The sequence below is a fragment of the Mesocricetus auratus genome, unplaced genomic scaffold (assembly GCF_017639785.1).
Source record: "Mesocricetus auratus isolate SY011 unplaced genomic scaffold, BCM_Maur_2.0 Super-Scaffold_100008, whole genome shotgun sequence".
In the NCBI taxonomy this organism is placed as follows: domain Eukaryota; kingdom Metazoa; phylum Chordata; class Mammalia; order Rodentia; family Cricetidae; genus Mesocricetus; species Mesocricetus auratus.
In genome coordinates, this window is record NW_024429192.1 from 46,604,996 (window position 1) to 46,621,034 (window position 16,039).

At 41.0% G+C, this 16,039-nt stretch overlaps 1 long non-coding RNA gene across 3 annotated transcripts in view; it reads left to right on the forward strand.

The window, feature by feature from the left end:
- Positions 1-16,039, forward strand: part of LOC110341777 — a 51,597-nt gene that overhangs the window by 18,822 nt on the left and 16,736 nt on the right. For all 3 annotated transcript variants that reach the window (XR_005878916.1, XR_005878915.1, XR_005878917.1), the window contains one exon: positions 8,744-9,017. This is a non-coding gene — a long non-coding RNA (uncharacterized LOC110341777). The remainder of the gene's footprint in view (positions 1-8,743; positions 9,018-16,039) is intronic.

Genomic DNA, 16,039 nt, shown 5'->3' on the forward strand with positions numbered 1-16,039 from the left:
GTTGAAATCAGCTTGGGATTAGTCCAAAATATCTTCGTTAAAAATGATACCAGTACCAAAAGCAACGAGTCTAACAGAATGAGGCAAACAAGGAGATGTCCAGTAAGAGAGAGCATGGTAGTGGGTAGGGAATATTAAGAGTACCAGTCTTAGAATGTGAGAAATAAAGGAGAATCCTTATACAGAAGCCAAAATTCCATCACAGGCAAAGTATGCAAGAGGCAGCTGAAAAGCATTCTCCAGTGCCTCCCACTTTCGGCAAGAAACAATTTCTAAAACACACAAACACACAAAATGAAAGCAACTGGCTTTCCAGACATCTTTTACCAGAAGTGACTCTGATGGTCAAAGTTTAGAAAACAAATGAAGCTTTTGTTGGTATTTGCTTTCACGGAGGCTGAGCCATCTCTGTGGCTCACTTCCGTTCCTTTCTAACAGAATATAGAAATAACAGAATTCTAAAAATAACAACAATGCTTCTTAACAACAAGATACACATTTGTTCTGCCTTCAAACACTATGTCCCTTGGGACGAGAGACACTCAGTTGAGGAATGGTCCCCATCAGGTTGGCCTGTGGGCATGTCTGTATTTTCTGTATTAATAGCACTTGTTGAAGGGTCAAGCCCACTGTGGGTGTGTCACCTCTGGGCAGATGCTCCTGAATCCTTAAAAAGCACACTGAAAAGCCGTGGAAAGCAAGCCAGTGAGTGCCTGTGTGGGTCTTTACTGCTGATCCCTGCTTTGTGTTGTTGCCATGACTTCCTTGCTGACAGACTATCCTGTAAGATATAATAAATCCTCTCCTCCTCAGCTTGCTGTTTACCATGGTCCTCATCACAACAACAGAAAGCAGCAGGAACACCCTCTACTCCATGGATAGTGCTTGTGCCTTCTGTCAAAGTCATCTAACTGTGCAGCTGCCCAAGAAACAGTCTTTGTGCTTCTCTTGACTGGGCTCCAGTGGAACATAGACCAAAGGAATAAAAAGAAAAGAAAAAAAACAATTATGATCATTTGCTGCACGTTTTTAGATTCTCTTGTGATGAGAACAAAAGGCAGAAGCAGGTCAGGTAGGACAAGGTTCCCAAAATAGCAGTTCTGAAAAGTTCCTTGCCCAAGGCCAGGAAATGGGAGAAGACAGGTCTGGTCCCTGTGTTTTGTTATCTCCTAAAGGAGCATCTCTGCTACAGGCTGTATGTGATGATGGTATTGAAACCAAGAGGAGGCAGCTGGACACAGTTGGCTTGGCCAACTGGGCTGACCAGTTCATCTCACTCCCAAGTTTCACCATTATTTCTGCCACAAAATCTCTGTAAAAGATTCTAGTAGGTCATCTTCTATAGGACACAGATTTTACAAGGAGGTTGAAAACACAAGGTCTGAACGAGAACAGTTTGATTATGGCAATAAATGACACCCTAAAGAGCAAGTGCCAGCGAAGCCATGACCGTGTATTCTCCCAAAATTCTTGGTTAATTAATTTATCGTACTGGTTTGAACTTGTTCAGATCCACTCCCCTACAAAACTGAATTCTACTGGGCATGGTGGCACATGCCTTTAATCCTAAGGCCATGGAGGCAGAAACAAGATCTCTGTGAGTTGGAGACTAACCTGATCTACAAGTGAAACCCTGTTTCAAAACAAAACAAAACACTGAGTCAGCATCTCTCATTAAGGATTAAGCAGGGTCCTCCTTGCACACTGGAAGCATGTCTAAGGTCACAGGATCTGGCAGAATGACTGTCCTCATTATTTTAACTTCAGTTCAGGAGTGAGAACCTGTGAGCTGGAAAAATAGACAGAGTGATAGAGCTCCATACTGAGAATGTAGCAAAACAAAAAAGAACAATTCCAAGAAGAATATATAATGGTGGAATAAATTAGTAGGGACATAGTTTGAGGTTATGAAGACAGATAAGAGTCCTGACAGGCAAACAGACAGAGAAAGAGGCCATAGGTAAATACCAAGATGACAAACAATCTTGGCTTCTTCATCCAGAAGAAAGGGGGTAGGGCTTGCCACTCCTCCATGGGTCTAAGGCTTTGGAGACATTTCCATGGATATTTGGATGAAAACAATACATTTTCATTCACTCCGCTTCTTCTGCTTCCTACACATAGGCTCCTAAATAGAACTTCTTTGTATTAAACAATGGGGAGCTCTTGAACCCCAGACTGATGGCTGAGAATCCAGCATGGGACTGTCCTAGATCCCCTGAATGTGGGTGTCAGTGAGGAGGCCTAGGCAATCCATGGGGCCTTGGGTAGTAGATCAATATTTATCCCTGACATACAAATGGACTTTAGGTGCCCATCCCACAATGAGAGATGTTATCTCAGCCTGGACTCTTGGTGGAGGGCCTAGACCCTGCCCTGGATGAGATGAAAGACTATGGACAACCCCCATGGAGGGTCTCACCCTTCCTGGGGAAAGGAGTGGGGATTGGGAGAGGGGGGATGGGAGTTTGGTGGGAGGGTGTGGGAGGGGGAGAGGGAGTTGGGATTGACATGTGAAGCAACCTTGTTTCTAATTAATATTTAAAAATAAAAAAGACTTAGAAAATTAGTATATACAGCCTGGCATGGTGTACACCTTTAATCCCAGCAGTGAGGAGACAGAGGCAAGCAGGTATCTGAGTTTGGGGCCATCCTGGTCTACAGATCAAGTTCCAGGGCAGCCAGAGTCCTACAGAGAAACTCTGTCTTGAAAAAACAAGACAGAAACAATAAAGTTAATATATGTGCTTTTCCCTTGTTTGAAGAGAATTTCTAAGTCTTTTAACAGTTTGCATGTAAAAGTGGCCTTAGGATATACTTGAGGGCATGGATACAGAAGGAAGAAGTTTTGTTCTAGAGGATATGTTCCTGAGCTCTTTCAGCCTGACTAGGATAGGCCTCTATCCAGCCTGAGAGGTGGGTTTCTCTCCATTCTGAGAGGGCTACCAGCAAATATCAGAAGATACTTATACCCTTGACAGGGATGACATTTAAAGTGTAACTGCCAGTTATTCCTCAAAATGTGCCCATCCTTTGTTCTGGAAGGAGAAAAGGTGTGGCTTAGCCTCATATCTCAACAACAGGGCAGATAGGCCCTTCTGACTTTGGGATCATGACATTTTGTCCCAAAGGCATGGTTAACTAGAACACTTAATGTCTGTCTCTTGAGGGTACCATGAGTCATAAGTCTTCTTAATAGATTTTCCCCTTTTCTTTGGACAACAGAATATTATCTTCCTTGTCAGGGCCCCAACATGATATTTCGGTATAGGCTTTGGTTCAATTCCAGGAGCTCCAATCTCCTACTGTCTTTTAGATGTTGCCTGGTTACCTCTGGATAGCCTGGACACAGTGGAGAACGGGTTCTAGTTTGCATAACAATAGACCTAGGCCACACACCCATTATGGAGGCTAATGGGACTTGCCTGAGAACCAGTAAGACTTGCCTGAAGATTGGTAAGATGTGCCATTACAGAAAGTCTGAGGGCTTGTGTACGTGCATTCTAGTACCATCTCTAGGGTTAAAGGAAGTGTTTCCTAGTCAGCCCTATATACATGATAATAAATGTCTTCTGCCAGTACCTCCACTTTTAGAAAGCTGTTTAAGAGGATGCTTTAAACAGTGTCTCCAGTATGGACTGAGAGTCCTCCTGAAATGACAAGATGTCTCTGTCTCCTTCTTAACTCTGCCATTGGGTAGTTAGGAGTTCCCTGATCCACACTCCCCCACTCAGGGTCAGACCCGGGGCTGTTCAGCTCGTTCTGAACACAGCCTCAAAGACATAAGTCCACGATAGATGAACCCTGTAGCGTAGGACTGATACAGGCCAGACCACGGCACTTCCTCTTGAATCTACTGGGCATTTTGGTTATTCTAAACTCTTTGGGTGGCCCCATTCCTTCTCTCCTTCTGTGTAAATGGGTTTATCTTTAATTATGGAAAAGAGGTAGCCAAATAAGTTTGCAATTTCATCTACAATATTGTCATAGCTGCCACAGCTATCATAGGTAATAAGTGTCCTAGTTATTTATGTGTTAGAGTAGATGGGCAAGTAAGTTGTGGGTTCAAGAATGTACCCTAACTTTTAGATGAGGGCAGTTCCAAAGCTGGGGCTGACCAAAACTCCTTTGACTTTTGGAAAAGTCTACCACACTTGTCACTATAGAAGTTCACTTAGTAATACATACTGAGGTGTCAATAAAGCAGAAAAACAAAACCCCTGTATTAGAAATAATATTTTCACATGTTGTGTCAAGAGTTCTCCAAGGCACCTCAGTGGTTATCTGCAGTCACCTGAGTGACAAAATTATTGGAGTTGATGGTCCATCCACCCTTGGAGGGTAGACTATCATCTCTTACATTTTACAATTCCACTGAGAGTAGTGCCCTGTGTTTCCACAGTTATGGGAAGCGTCACCCATTGGATCCTGCTCTCCAGGGAGTTTGTCTGTGGTAGCAAGTACTTCTGTGTCAGGGGAAATGAACTGTCCCTGGGGCTAAGGCTGTCACTTGAGCTTGTCCCTTTACTTATCATAATTTCTCCTGGGCCTTTGGGGTTGTCTCTATTTTATTTCTGTTCTTGAAAACCTCAACAATCTCAAAATTTAAAAGGTAAACTGGAGTGCCTGGGGTCCCATTGCCTCCTCTTACAGCTTCTTCCTAATGTCTGGAGTAGATGAATAGATGAAATAAGTATCCAGTGAAAACCAACCCTAGGAAAAGATGGACTTGAGTGCAGGGAGCCACCTTATTTTGTCTTCCACCCAGGGTGGCTCCGCTAAATAAATCTGCCTTTGCTTTTTTTTTTATGTGACACTAAGAAAAAATGTACTAGCCTTTCTTTATCAGAAATTTAATCAACTATATGCCCCCTTATAAAATTTTGTCTTTTATGAACCTGTTTGTGACTCAGACCTTCTCTGATGGGCTTACGTTTTTCAGTTTTATCTCTACTTATTTCTATTTCCATTTTGGAACAACCCTCTAATATAGAAATACACTGACATTCCAAATCCTGTTTCATTTAACATGTCTCTTTTTCTCTTTAAACATATTTACCAAGAATATATTTCACATCTATAATTTATAAAATTTTATATACTTAATGGTCTTGATCTTAATTTTTGTCTCTTGATAAAATAACTATGTCCAGTGAATACACAAAAAGCTGTAACTGAAGGCCAAGCAAAGCCTGTTAATAGTCCTTGAGATGTTTCTGTTTTCTTTCATGGTGGAGGCAGAATAGCTCATAGAATGGGATCTGGGCAGTCAAGTCCAAAGTCTTACAAAATTGGCATATGAAAAGAAAAAGAAAAGGAAACAAGCTGGTAAAAGAGGAAGGCTGGAATTCCCTACCCAGCCCAAACCAACCACAGGCTACAGCACAGAGATACCAGTGTTTGACTTATGGCTCATTGTAACACTGAGGGATTTAAGAAGCTAATGAGACATGCAGTATGTAGTTGTATATAGAACTACATGTTACCCAGAGAGGATGCTTTTAAAAAGCTGATGCTATGCAAATGCATCCCAAAGCCTTCACTACCCAAATGAGTCCACAGATCCACAATAACACAAAGCTCTCCACTCTCTGTGCAGTGGGGACTTGAAGCTGCTAAACCTTCTCTCTTCCTTGGCCACTTCCTCTCTTCAATGTATCTTCTAAATAAACTGCCTGTCGTCCTGTTAGAAAACGGTGTCCACTCTATTTCTCATATGGCGACACAAGAATATGAAACCTCTCATCCTAGTTTGCTTTTTGCTTGCTGTGATGAAATGTTGATCAAAAGTAACTTGTGGGGAGGGTTTATTTAATCTTATACTTTAAGCCAAGGCAAGCCCAGGCAGGAACTGCAGGAAGGAGCTTGAAGCAGAGAGCACTGGGGAGTGTTGCGTATTGGCTTGCTCTGCTATCTTTCTTCTATAGCCCATAACCACCTACCCAGGAATGGCACCCCTCTCAAGGGACCAGGCCTTCCTATATCAATTTGCAATCAAGAAAATGCCCCCACATACACTCCCACAGGCTAATCTGATAGTGGCAATTCCACCAGGGAGACTCTTCCAAGGTATGCCTAGGTTTGTATCAAGTTAACAAAATCTATGATATCCCTTGGGGGGAGCATCAAACTCTGATACCAGCTGATATCAATTTCAGATGCCTGTAAGGTAAAGGGAAGTAAATAAAGTTAAATGGTTAAATAAGAATAAGAACTTTTAGAATCTACACTACATAGTAGGGAACAGGATTGCCAGCAAAGAAGGGAAGTGCCTCTAACCATTGGGATATCGGTGTGTGGTAGATATTAATTAGTATTTTCAAAAGTTTTGGTGGTACTGCTCAGTGGTCCCAAACATCTTTTAACTGAGCTCTGAGTAATTTTCCTCAAAATTCTCAGTGAAGTATCCAGCCTGGTTTGAATTTTTGTTTTGTTTTTCGAGACACTGTTTCTCTGCGTAGCTTTGGAGCCTGTCCTGGAACTTGCTCCATAGACCAGGCTGGTCTTGAACCCACAGAGATTTACCTGCCTCTGCTTTCTGAGTGCTGGGATTAAAGATATGTACCACCACCAAGCACCTGGTTTGAAAATTTAAAAACATTATCCCCAGAGGATGAAGTTGAAATTGAGATTCTTCAGTAAAGTATAAAGGAATTAGAAATAGAGTTTCCATACTTATAGACAAAATAGGGGAAGCTGTCTCAGGTCTGCCTGGGTGGTGTAGGGACTCTTGCATGATCTGTGTGGGCACTCAGACTTGCCTTGCTCTCCTAACCTGGGTCTCCAGAGCTGTCCTCTAACTCACCCCCCTGACCTTTGAAGGGACTCTTTCTTTGAACTTCTTGACTCTTAACTCTACTTCCCTCTAAGATTCTTCCTCCAGTTTCCACTTTGTCTAATAGGCTGTTCTTTTGTGGACTTTCCTGTCACAACCAGACTTGGCACATGACTTAGGGGCAAAGCCCACAGTTCCCAAACTTGGTGATAAGACACGAAGTTGAGCCATGGGAATGCTGCTAGAAAAACAAGGAAACAGAGGCAATGTTAACCCAAGTAGAGAGAGAGAGCCTCAATATGAACATTGGATCCCAGTATTGGCAGTGGTGACAGCCAGCAGGAATCTTTTTTTTTTTTTTTTTTTTTTGCAAGCAAGTTAGGTTTGGCAGCTTCACAATGAAACAGCCGATCCCTGCAGTGACACTGGAGATGCTCCCATAAGGCTAGGGTTCCTTATTCGTTGCATGAGCCTGTGAACAAGTGAGACTAGGGTCTCAGGGTATCTGCAACAGTGAAAACAAAAGGGCTAGACTCTTGCAGGAGAATAGGAAGGAAATGTGGGAGGGACAAATCTGGAAATCAGTCCTTAGTGAAGGGAAACCACTTTTTCGAGTCTGAAAAAGCAATGCATAATTCTTTGTTCTCCTTCCTCTTGGTGTTGTAAACCCAGGAAAAGGGCACAGATGTTTCCTCTGCAAACACTGATGCAGTAAAGTACTCTTCTGAGCTTGGACCAAGAAAATCTGAATTTACACCTGAATTCAGCCATCATCCTGACATTTCCCACAAGTTAGGTTGAATCTCGGCTTCCAATGTTTGAGAAATGAGATGATACGAAAATATTCTTCCTATGCTGTCATTAAGCAAAATAGATGAGAAAAATGTGAAAAAGAAAACACTAAAATAACTTATCAATGTGGAGTTGTATTTCTAGTTGAAAAAAGAAAACAAAAATTAAAAGCTTGTTCTCCAAATGCATCATTTGCTAATGAAGCAAATATCTGTGAAACAAATACAGGGCTTACTACATGATGCAAAGCCCAAAGATAAACATACAAGAGCAAACAATCTCAACACAGCCACCAATAACTGAGTAACAGATGAACATATGTGTGTTTAAAGAGAGCAGGTACCACATGAAAACAAGGAAGGCTTTGCAGACATGACAGGCTGTTAACGGATGCAGGTGGTGTTTCCAAGGTTAAGTATTTTTAAACCAAAAACTAGTTAGAAGAATGAGTGCTTTCATTTCTGAACTAGAGAGCTTTTATGTTGAGGCTCTTCTGTATTACATATACTCACAACCATACTCACCCAGGGTGGAATTAGCTCATTTTCAGAACACCATTCACCATCATTAACACTCACCCAATTTAAGCCCTTTCCAGATTAGACATTGCATCTGATAAAAGGTAGTTGAGACTGTTAATAAGTATAATCAAGTGACTTCTATTGCTATATGAACAATAAAGAACGCTATTCACACCACTCTATGAGTTTGTTAGAAATACCAGTGTTAGATTTTGATTTGCAGATCTTTAAAAACTATTTAAGATATGGAGTGGAAGGGAATAAAGTGAAATGCAGTGAAAGCTCAAGAAAACTTCCAAATTGCATATTTTAATCCATATTTTTTCATATTTTATAAAACCCAACACAGTTATTTTTGTAAAGTAAATGAAAACCTCACTCATGGGTAATTAGCATTCACTCATATCACAGCATTCAAGTATATCTTCCTATCACTTTGTCTTCTGCTAAAAATAATAAAAAGAAATAAAAGGAAAAATTTCTAAAAATGTCCAAGACTGACCAGTAATAGATTTCCTACATTCCTGTTTAGTATTCCTATTTTATCATAAGTTATATAGCTACATTATAAGTTACATAGTTATTTTTTCTGCTGCTATGATAAAATATCATGACCAGATGCAACCTATGAGTTATTTTTGGCTTATGTCTCCAGGGAGATAAGAGTCAATCATGGCAGGAAAAAATGGCAGCCAGTGACAGACATGCAGCAGGAAGCCAAGAGCCCGACATCTTCAACTGCAAGCATAAAGCAGAGAGAGTGAACCAGACTATGAACTCTCGAAGGCCACTACCAGAGACATGTCTCCTCAGAAAACCCACACCACTTCCGGAAGCAGTGTTGCCAACTGGGAACTAGATAGCCTATGGCAGGGAGTTCCTTCAAACCACCCAAAACAACAGGTCAGTCCAGCTGGCCCATCCATGAGGTGTGTATGAGTCCTGACATCCAGTGACTGAATTGGGGTTTCTGGCAAGAATATTTCTGGCATGTCTCACTTATGGCCAGAATAGTATCTGAGGTAGACATGAATCAGAATCTCTAGTGAGAACATTTGTGGCATTCTTGACCAAAAGTAAGAGCCAAAACTGTTTGTTTTCAAAGTCCCTGCCTGCTTGACCATTTTTGTCTCCTCAGTCACTATTATCTTCTCTACCGTGGCAGAGAAGATGGCCCTCTGAATAACAAAGACCCTAGAGTTGGTATTTCATTTTAGTCTTTACTCTTTGGGGGCCTGCCACCCAGCTCCCAAATAAATACACAGAGACTTATTCTTACTTATGAATGTCCAGCCTTCACTTGGCTTATTTCTAGCCTGCTTTTCTGAACTTAAATTAACCCGTTTCTCTTCTATGTTTCGCCTCTGGGCTTTTACTTTCTCTAGTCTACATATCTTTCTTTCCTTCCTATTCTGTGGCCAGTTCTGTGGCTAGGTGGCTGGACTCTGACCCTGATATCCTCCTCTCCTTCTCCTTTTCTCACTCCTTCCTCTTCCGTTTTTCTCCTTCTATTTATTCTCTGCCTGTCAACCCCACTTATCCTTTCTCCTACCCAGTTATTAGCCATTCATCTCTTTATTAGACCAACCAGGTATTTTAGGCTGGCAAAGTAACACAGCTTCACAGCATAAATGAATGTGGCACATCTTCAAACAATATTACAGAACAAGACCCTTTTCAATGCTGGGATTTCCTATCCACGTTTTCACTTCTGTGTTTCATAAAAACTGTTCATATCCCTGAGGCCTCCTCCTCAAGATGGAAGTTTGAGCTAGAAAACACTCATTAATTTTCCCCAGGCACACTTCTGATTTCTGTCTCCCAGTTTTCTATTCATCTTGAGCATGCTAACCTCAGATTCAGATTAAAATTTCAGTCCATTGTGTAGATATTGATAGACATTGTGGTTCAGGAGTACTTCCAAATGGGTTCCAGGTACTTGTGTTCCCAAGCAAAGAGCTGAGCAGACACACATCAGTAGCAGGAACAGAGTTCATAAGGAAGAATACACTTCCAAAGGAGGAACTGTGCCAGAGTGGAGGCAGTTGAGTACCTCACATGGCACCATGTTGAGATTTTTATGTTACATTACATGAGCACTGGGGTTCACTTGCATCTTGGAGACTAAGGGTCTCATTTGCACAGTGCAGTCATTCTCAAACACACAACTCAAGTATCATCTCTCATCAGCATCTTAAATCTTCCCTTAGGGGTATGTGTTTTACTTATGAGGCGAAGTTCCTGGAAAAGAACGTTACACTCATGTTAGCCTGACAGATTAAAATGTTGATGACTGTGGGGAGCTAGAAGGGTTTATAGATTGGGAACCAAATACCTTGGGCTACCTCTTAATAGCTATGTCTAACCCATCTCTGTGTGTGAGCTGAACTCTTTATGATTATTAGGTAAATTTTTAAAATAAATAAACACTGTGCTAGCTTCCACAAATTCAAAGACTAAGAATGCTATCTGATGGCATCTAAGCCTTTTAGCAAACACCTGCCCATTATTCTGAACCCACCCACCTAGTATTTCCAACAATATGTTTGTATTTCATGTTTTTTAAATATGTGAAAAAGTCATTTTTCAAATTAATCTTCTAAAAAGCAATGGCCCTTTTTAAAAAAATGAATTGTTTTTTCATTCAGTTTATTCTGATCAGGGTTTTCTCTCCCTTATCACCTTCCAGATCTTCCAAACCTGCATACCTATCCAATTCTAGGCTTCCTTTTTCTTCATAGAAAACGAACAGGTCAATTAAAAAAACAAACAAAGCAAACAGACAAATGGGGAGTAGCAAAAATAATGACTTGACAACATGCTTGTTATTAAAATGAAGTTTTCTGTGGTTCAACAATGCCTCCAATAAATTTGAAAACCATTGAGAATACTATTAGCATAAATGTAAGGATTTTTAAAGCCACGATTATTAATAATTAAGCAATAAAGGAAGTAATTGGGAAATGTAAATGGGGAGTAAATTAGGAATTAGAAGAAAACATATGAGCTGGAGGCTTGACAAGTAATAGCAAAATGTGTTTTGAAAGCCAATTAAAATACAAAAGTTAAAATTAAGAAAATTTGAAATATGAAATGAAGCAGAATGAAACATATCAGTCAGCACTTCTTCTTGATTAAGATATATGTATTTTCTCCATTGGTATTTTTTTGTAGCTGACTCCACAAAAAATAGAAGTTGGCTATTAGACTTTATATAATTCAAAACCAGTGGGACCAAAATGTTTCTCCTGCTGGTTTAGGTCCTGTGGAAGAATAGGCTAGCCACAGTAGTACTCAGATCCTTGGCATGGGCTGCAACCAGGATTATGCCCTCCTTTTTCTACAGCCTTCTCTGTAGTGTGCTGGTGACCACATTTCCCACACACTCTCAGTATTCGAAGTGCTGGGAGCATGGGTGCACTCATAATTCGATTTGCCTTTGTTGTCAATTGCTTGGACACAATGACACTAGGACCCTGCTACTTTTCTAATAATGACACAGAGTTCTGAGAATGTTTGTGTCTGTCAGTCTCTGTCAGGTCCCATTCACTGCTCACAATGGAGTGGTTGTCAGGATTGTGAGTGGAGGGGAGGAGAATACTCAGGGTTGGAAAATGTAATGTTCCTGAATAGTCTCTGCTTTCCCTGGCAGAACAGTTTGGTGATGGTGTATCACTTAAGTACATTACCCCATTTCATCTTGGAAAGAATGGAGGGAAAGAGGCAGACAGACATAGAGTGGGTGACAAGGAGACTAGGAATTGCAGAAAGCTACATGAAGATTAACGTGAAAGAAGTCAGCTTGCAGAGGAAGACTAGAAATGCTTACCTGTCGTCACGTAACAGGGCATGCTCCACCCCACCCCATGAAATATAAAAGTAGGGTCATTAAAGACTGCATATCTCAGGACCTGATGCTTTGGGTCTCTTTCCTCCGGTCATTAGCCTGCTTCCATTCTCAGGAATGCTTCTGCCTTCCTTAAATGTCCCTCTGTTTCTGTTCCATGCCTCATTTAAAAGGAAGACTTTTCCTCCATCTTCCTCCTGGTAATGTTTGGGATTCTCACCTAACCTGTACCATATTTATCTATCTCCCAAACTAAAATTGTCCATAAGCTTTCTTCTGAGTCTGTTATAAAAGTCTTGCATTAGTCAGACTATGAAATCCTACAAGGGAACTTTAGTTTCCCTGGTAAAAGACCTTTCTAAGCTCCTGTCTCATAGGCCCTATGTAACACACACTCTCTCCCCACCTTGTCTGTCTGTCTCTCTGTCTCTATCTTTATCTATCTATCTATCTATCTATCTATCTATCTATCTATCTATCTATCTACCCATCCATCCATCTTTTCCCCTCATTTTTCTTCTTGAGACAATCTTCCTCTATTTTGTCTGTGCTCACAAACTTGGGGTGAAAAGGGACAGAAGGTGAAGGGCTCTGGCAGGCACAAGCATGACAAACATGGTATGACAGATTCTGCCTTTTTATCCTTCTGCCCCTGCTAAACTGTTAGATTACATTCCTAAGGCTAGTGTCAGTACTGATGATGTGTGCAGCTGTCTTAGTGGCTTAGGCTACAGACCATTGTGGGGTTTGTCAGCTGAACTGTAGCTATCTTAGATGTGATGGATTCACTGGCAGCTGTCGGACTGTCATTTGTGGATACAGGTGCAAGATTCTTATCCATTTCTGTGGGTTTCTTGTGGGTGGAGATGTTTTGATGGGCCGGGTTGAGCAAGCTGCAGCTAGCATGGCAATGGAGATAGAACGACCTTGGCATCTGATTGCTCTGAAGACCTACCTGCATCTGAGAGACATTTTAGCCTTGGGAATAGATCAGTTAACAGTGTCTTGGGGCCAAACAGGAGTAGGACTCCACATTAGGCCAAGGTGGGATGATGATCAATGTCTACAAACTTCACAAGTGCCTTTACAAGCCTCAGTTGGTCCTATTGCTTAGGATGGTCTGTTTAAATGATTCCCCAGGCCACAAGTGGCTGGGAAGGAACAACTAACTGCTTCAGGAGTGTGGATAAGGCTTCTTGGCCACTTCATAAGGGATTCAGTGGTTCCTAGGTCACAGGAAGGTAGTCAAGGCAGAAGATTCATGGCTTGTCCACTCACTTTGAGAGACTGTATGTATGGGTTTTCTAAAAGGCATTGTGAAGCAGGAACCTGGGTTAAAGACAGTACAGTGTGGTTAGGCTCTCCTCACACAACACAGTGCTCTTGGTCCTTTCACAAACCCCCTCAACTTGTCTGTACCTGTGAAGTCTTCAGTTGTAGCTAACCGCAAATATTTCACATACCCATCCATTAGTGGGAACTGCTGGGGCTTCCCACATGCACATTCCTCACTGCACTAAGTAACCTCTGGTACACAGTTGCTCTTGACTGGGGAGATGGAACGGTAGATACTGTATGTTTTATTGACTCCTTAATGGGCCCACCCTGAACCTCCACGCTCTGTTGCGTCTACACCACAGCTCTATTATACTGTGGTCCTCTTCCTCAAACACTCCAGTGAGATAGCAATTGTGGACTCTTTGTTTTGTTTCTTAATTATTTTTATTTTTAAAATTAGCACACAAAATTTTAGGCATTTTCAAACAAGGTCTGTTTTAGTCCACTATTCTCCTGGCTTGTCTCCTCTACCTTGTAGTCTCTTGGATCCGTGATTCCCACACACAAGTCCTGTAACCTTCCCTCCCATTTCTGATGTAACATGTGTCTTACCTTCCCACCACCCTACCCCAGCAGCTGCTTTGTACAGTCTTAGTCTCTTTTCTGATTGTGTAGCATGTAAACACATTTATATTGATCCTTTAAGGAGAGGCTCAGCAGGTGTCTCTGGGAAGCCATCTTGCTATTGTCACCTGGGAATTATCCATGATACAAAATTGAATACTTGAAAAAGCAGCTTTTGAAGTTACTTTTAAAGAACTAGAAAACAAAAACTGTATTACAGAAGTCATACTCTTGCTGTCACAAAATCCTAAAAAAAAAAGTTTGCATGCAGCATAGGCTCACCATTTGGCTCTGGGACTTCCCTTGTCTTGTTTTGGTTCTTGGTTTGTTTACTTATTTTGCTTTGAGACAGGGACTCACTGGGTGGCCCTGGCTGGCCTGGAACTCTGTAGCTCAGACTGACCTGACTTTCACAGAAACTGGCCTGCCTCTGCTTCCCAAGTAAGGCTATGATTAGGGTTATTTTAAAAAATATTTTAAGAAGATTATTATTTCCAGTAAATGAAAGAGTGCGAATATTTAAAATGGAAAGTTAGTTTTGAGTGGGCTTCTTATTCTTAAGGTTTAACCATCTAAAATCCTTACTGCCTGGTAAGTTCAAGTCTTTCAAATTGTTTCACAAATGTAAAATTCCTGTATGTCTTAAGTAAAATGATGTAGAGAGATTAATTATCAAATATCTTTGATAAATTCCAAGCCACAATCATAGCATCTATTAATTAAATTACCTAGTGTCACAGTTCAAACTAAGCTTTCTGAGTTTTGAAGAAACAATAGGATTTATGTAGTTTTATCTGAAGATGTCACAAAATCCTCTTAATGCTAACATCGTGCTTCTGTTGCATCTTATTATTGTTTGCTTGAGTTTGTTACTTGTGAGCTTCCTAATGATGATCACCTGAAGATCTGGATTTCATTTTGTCTAATCCTGCCTAGAATTTCCAATAAACTCCATATCCTTTGAGAAAAAAGGATACACAGAGAATGTGGGAGGAAGTCCTTTGTGACATAGTTAAGAACACGTTGAGCAATGGTTCAAACATTTTGACTGGCTCATACATCAGAATTCTGAAGAGACAGAAATTGCTGCATCACAGGTGGTAATATTTAGTGATGGGGAACAGAGGAGAATTAAGCAAAGACTTGAAAGAAGTTGCCAGAACAACCATCTAAAAGGTCAGCCTGTCTAATATCAGCATAAGGGGAGAGGACACACTCAATAGGAAAACCAAACAGCTGAATAAATAAAACAGAGTTTTAACAAGAAATCAGAGTGTGTCATCTTAATTACTGCCTTTTTATCATTTACTTCTTGGCCTAGTTAGGGTTACTGTTGCTATGGTGAAACACCATGACCAAAAGTGAGTGGAGGAAGGGAAGGGTTTATTTGACTTACACTTCCACATCATAATAATCCATCACTGAAGGAAGTCAGGATAGGATCTCAAACAGGGTTGGAACCTGGAGGCAGGAGCTGATGCAGAGGCCATGGAGGGGTGCTGTTTACTGGCTTGTTCCTCATGATTTTCTCAGCCTGCTTTCTCGTAGAACCTGGGACTACTAGTCCATGGATAGCATCACCAGGACCACAAGCCCATGGATAGCATCACCACATTAGGCTTGGGCCAGCCCCTAACGATCTCAATTAAGAAAATTCCTTACATCCTGATCTTATGGAGCCATTTTCTCAATTGAGGCTCCCTTCTTTCAGACAACCATAGCTTGTATCACGCTGATATAAAGCTAGCCAGACCACCTATTTAATAATAACTATGTTTATCCCAAATGGTATGTTTGCTCTTTATTGAAAATAGATTCTTCTCTCATACAATATATTCCAACCACAGTTTCCCCTCCCTCCATTCCTCCTAGCTCTAGCTCCCCCCAACTCTCCTCTCCCCTAGATCCATTCCCCCATTGTTTTCTCTTCAGAAAAGAGCAGGATCCCAAGAAACAACAGCTAGACAGGAAAAAAAATGATACAATAAGACAAGGTGAAAGCCCTAATATCTAGGCTGGACAAGGTAGGTAATAAAGTAGGAGGAAAAGAGTTCCAGGAGCAAGCAAAAGAGTCATATATATATATATATATGTATATGTATATGTATATATGTATGTATGTATGTATATGTATATGTATATATCCTTCCCTATTGTTAGGAGTTCCACAACACACCAAGCTAATGACCTGGTACAGACATA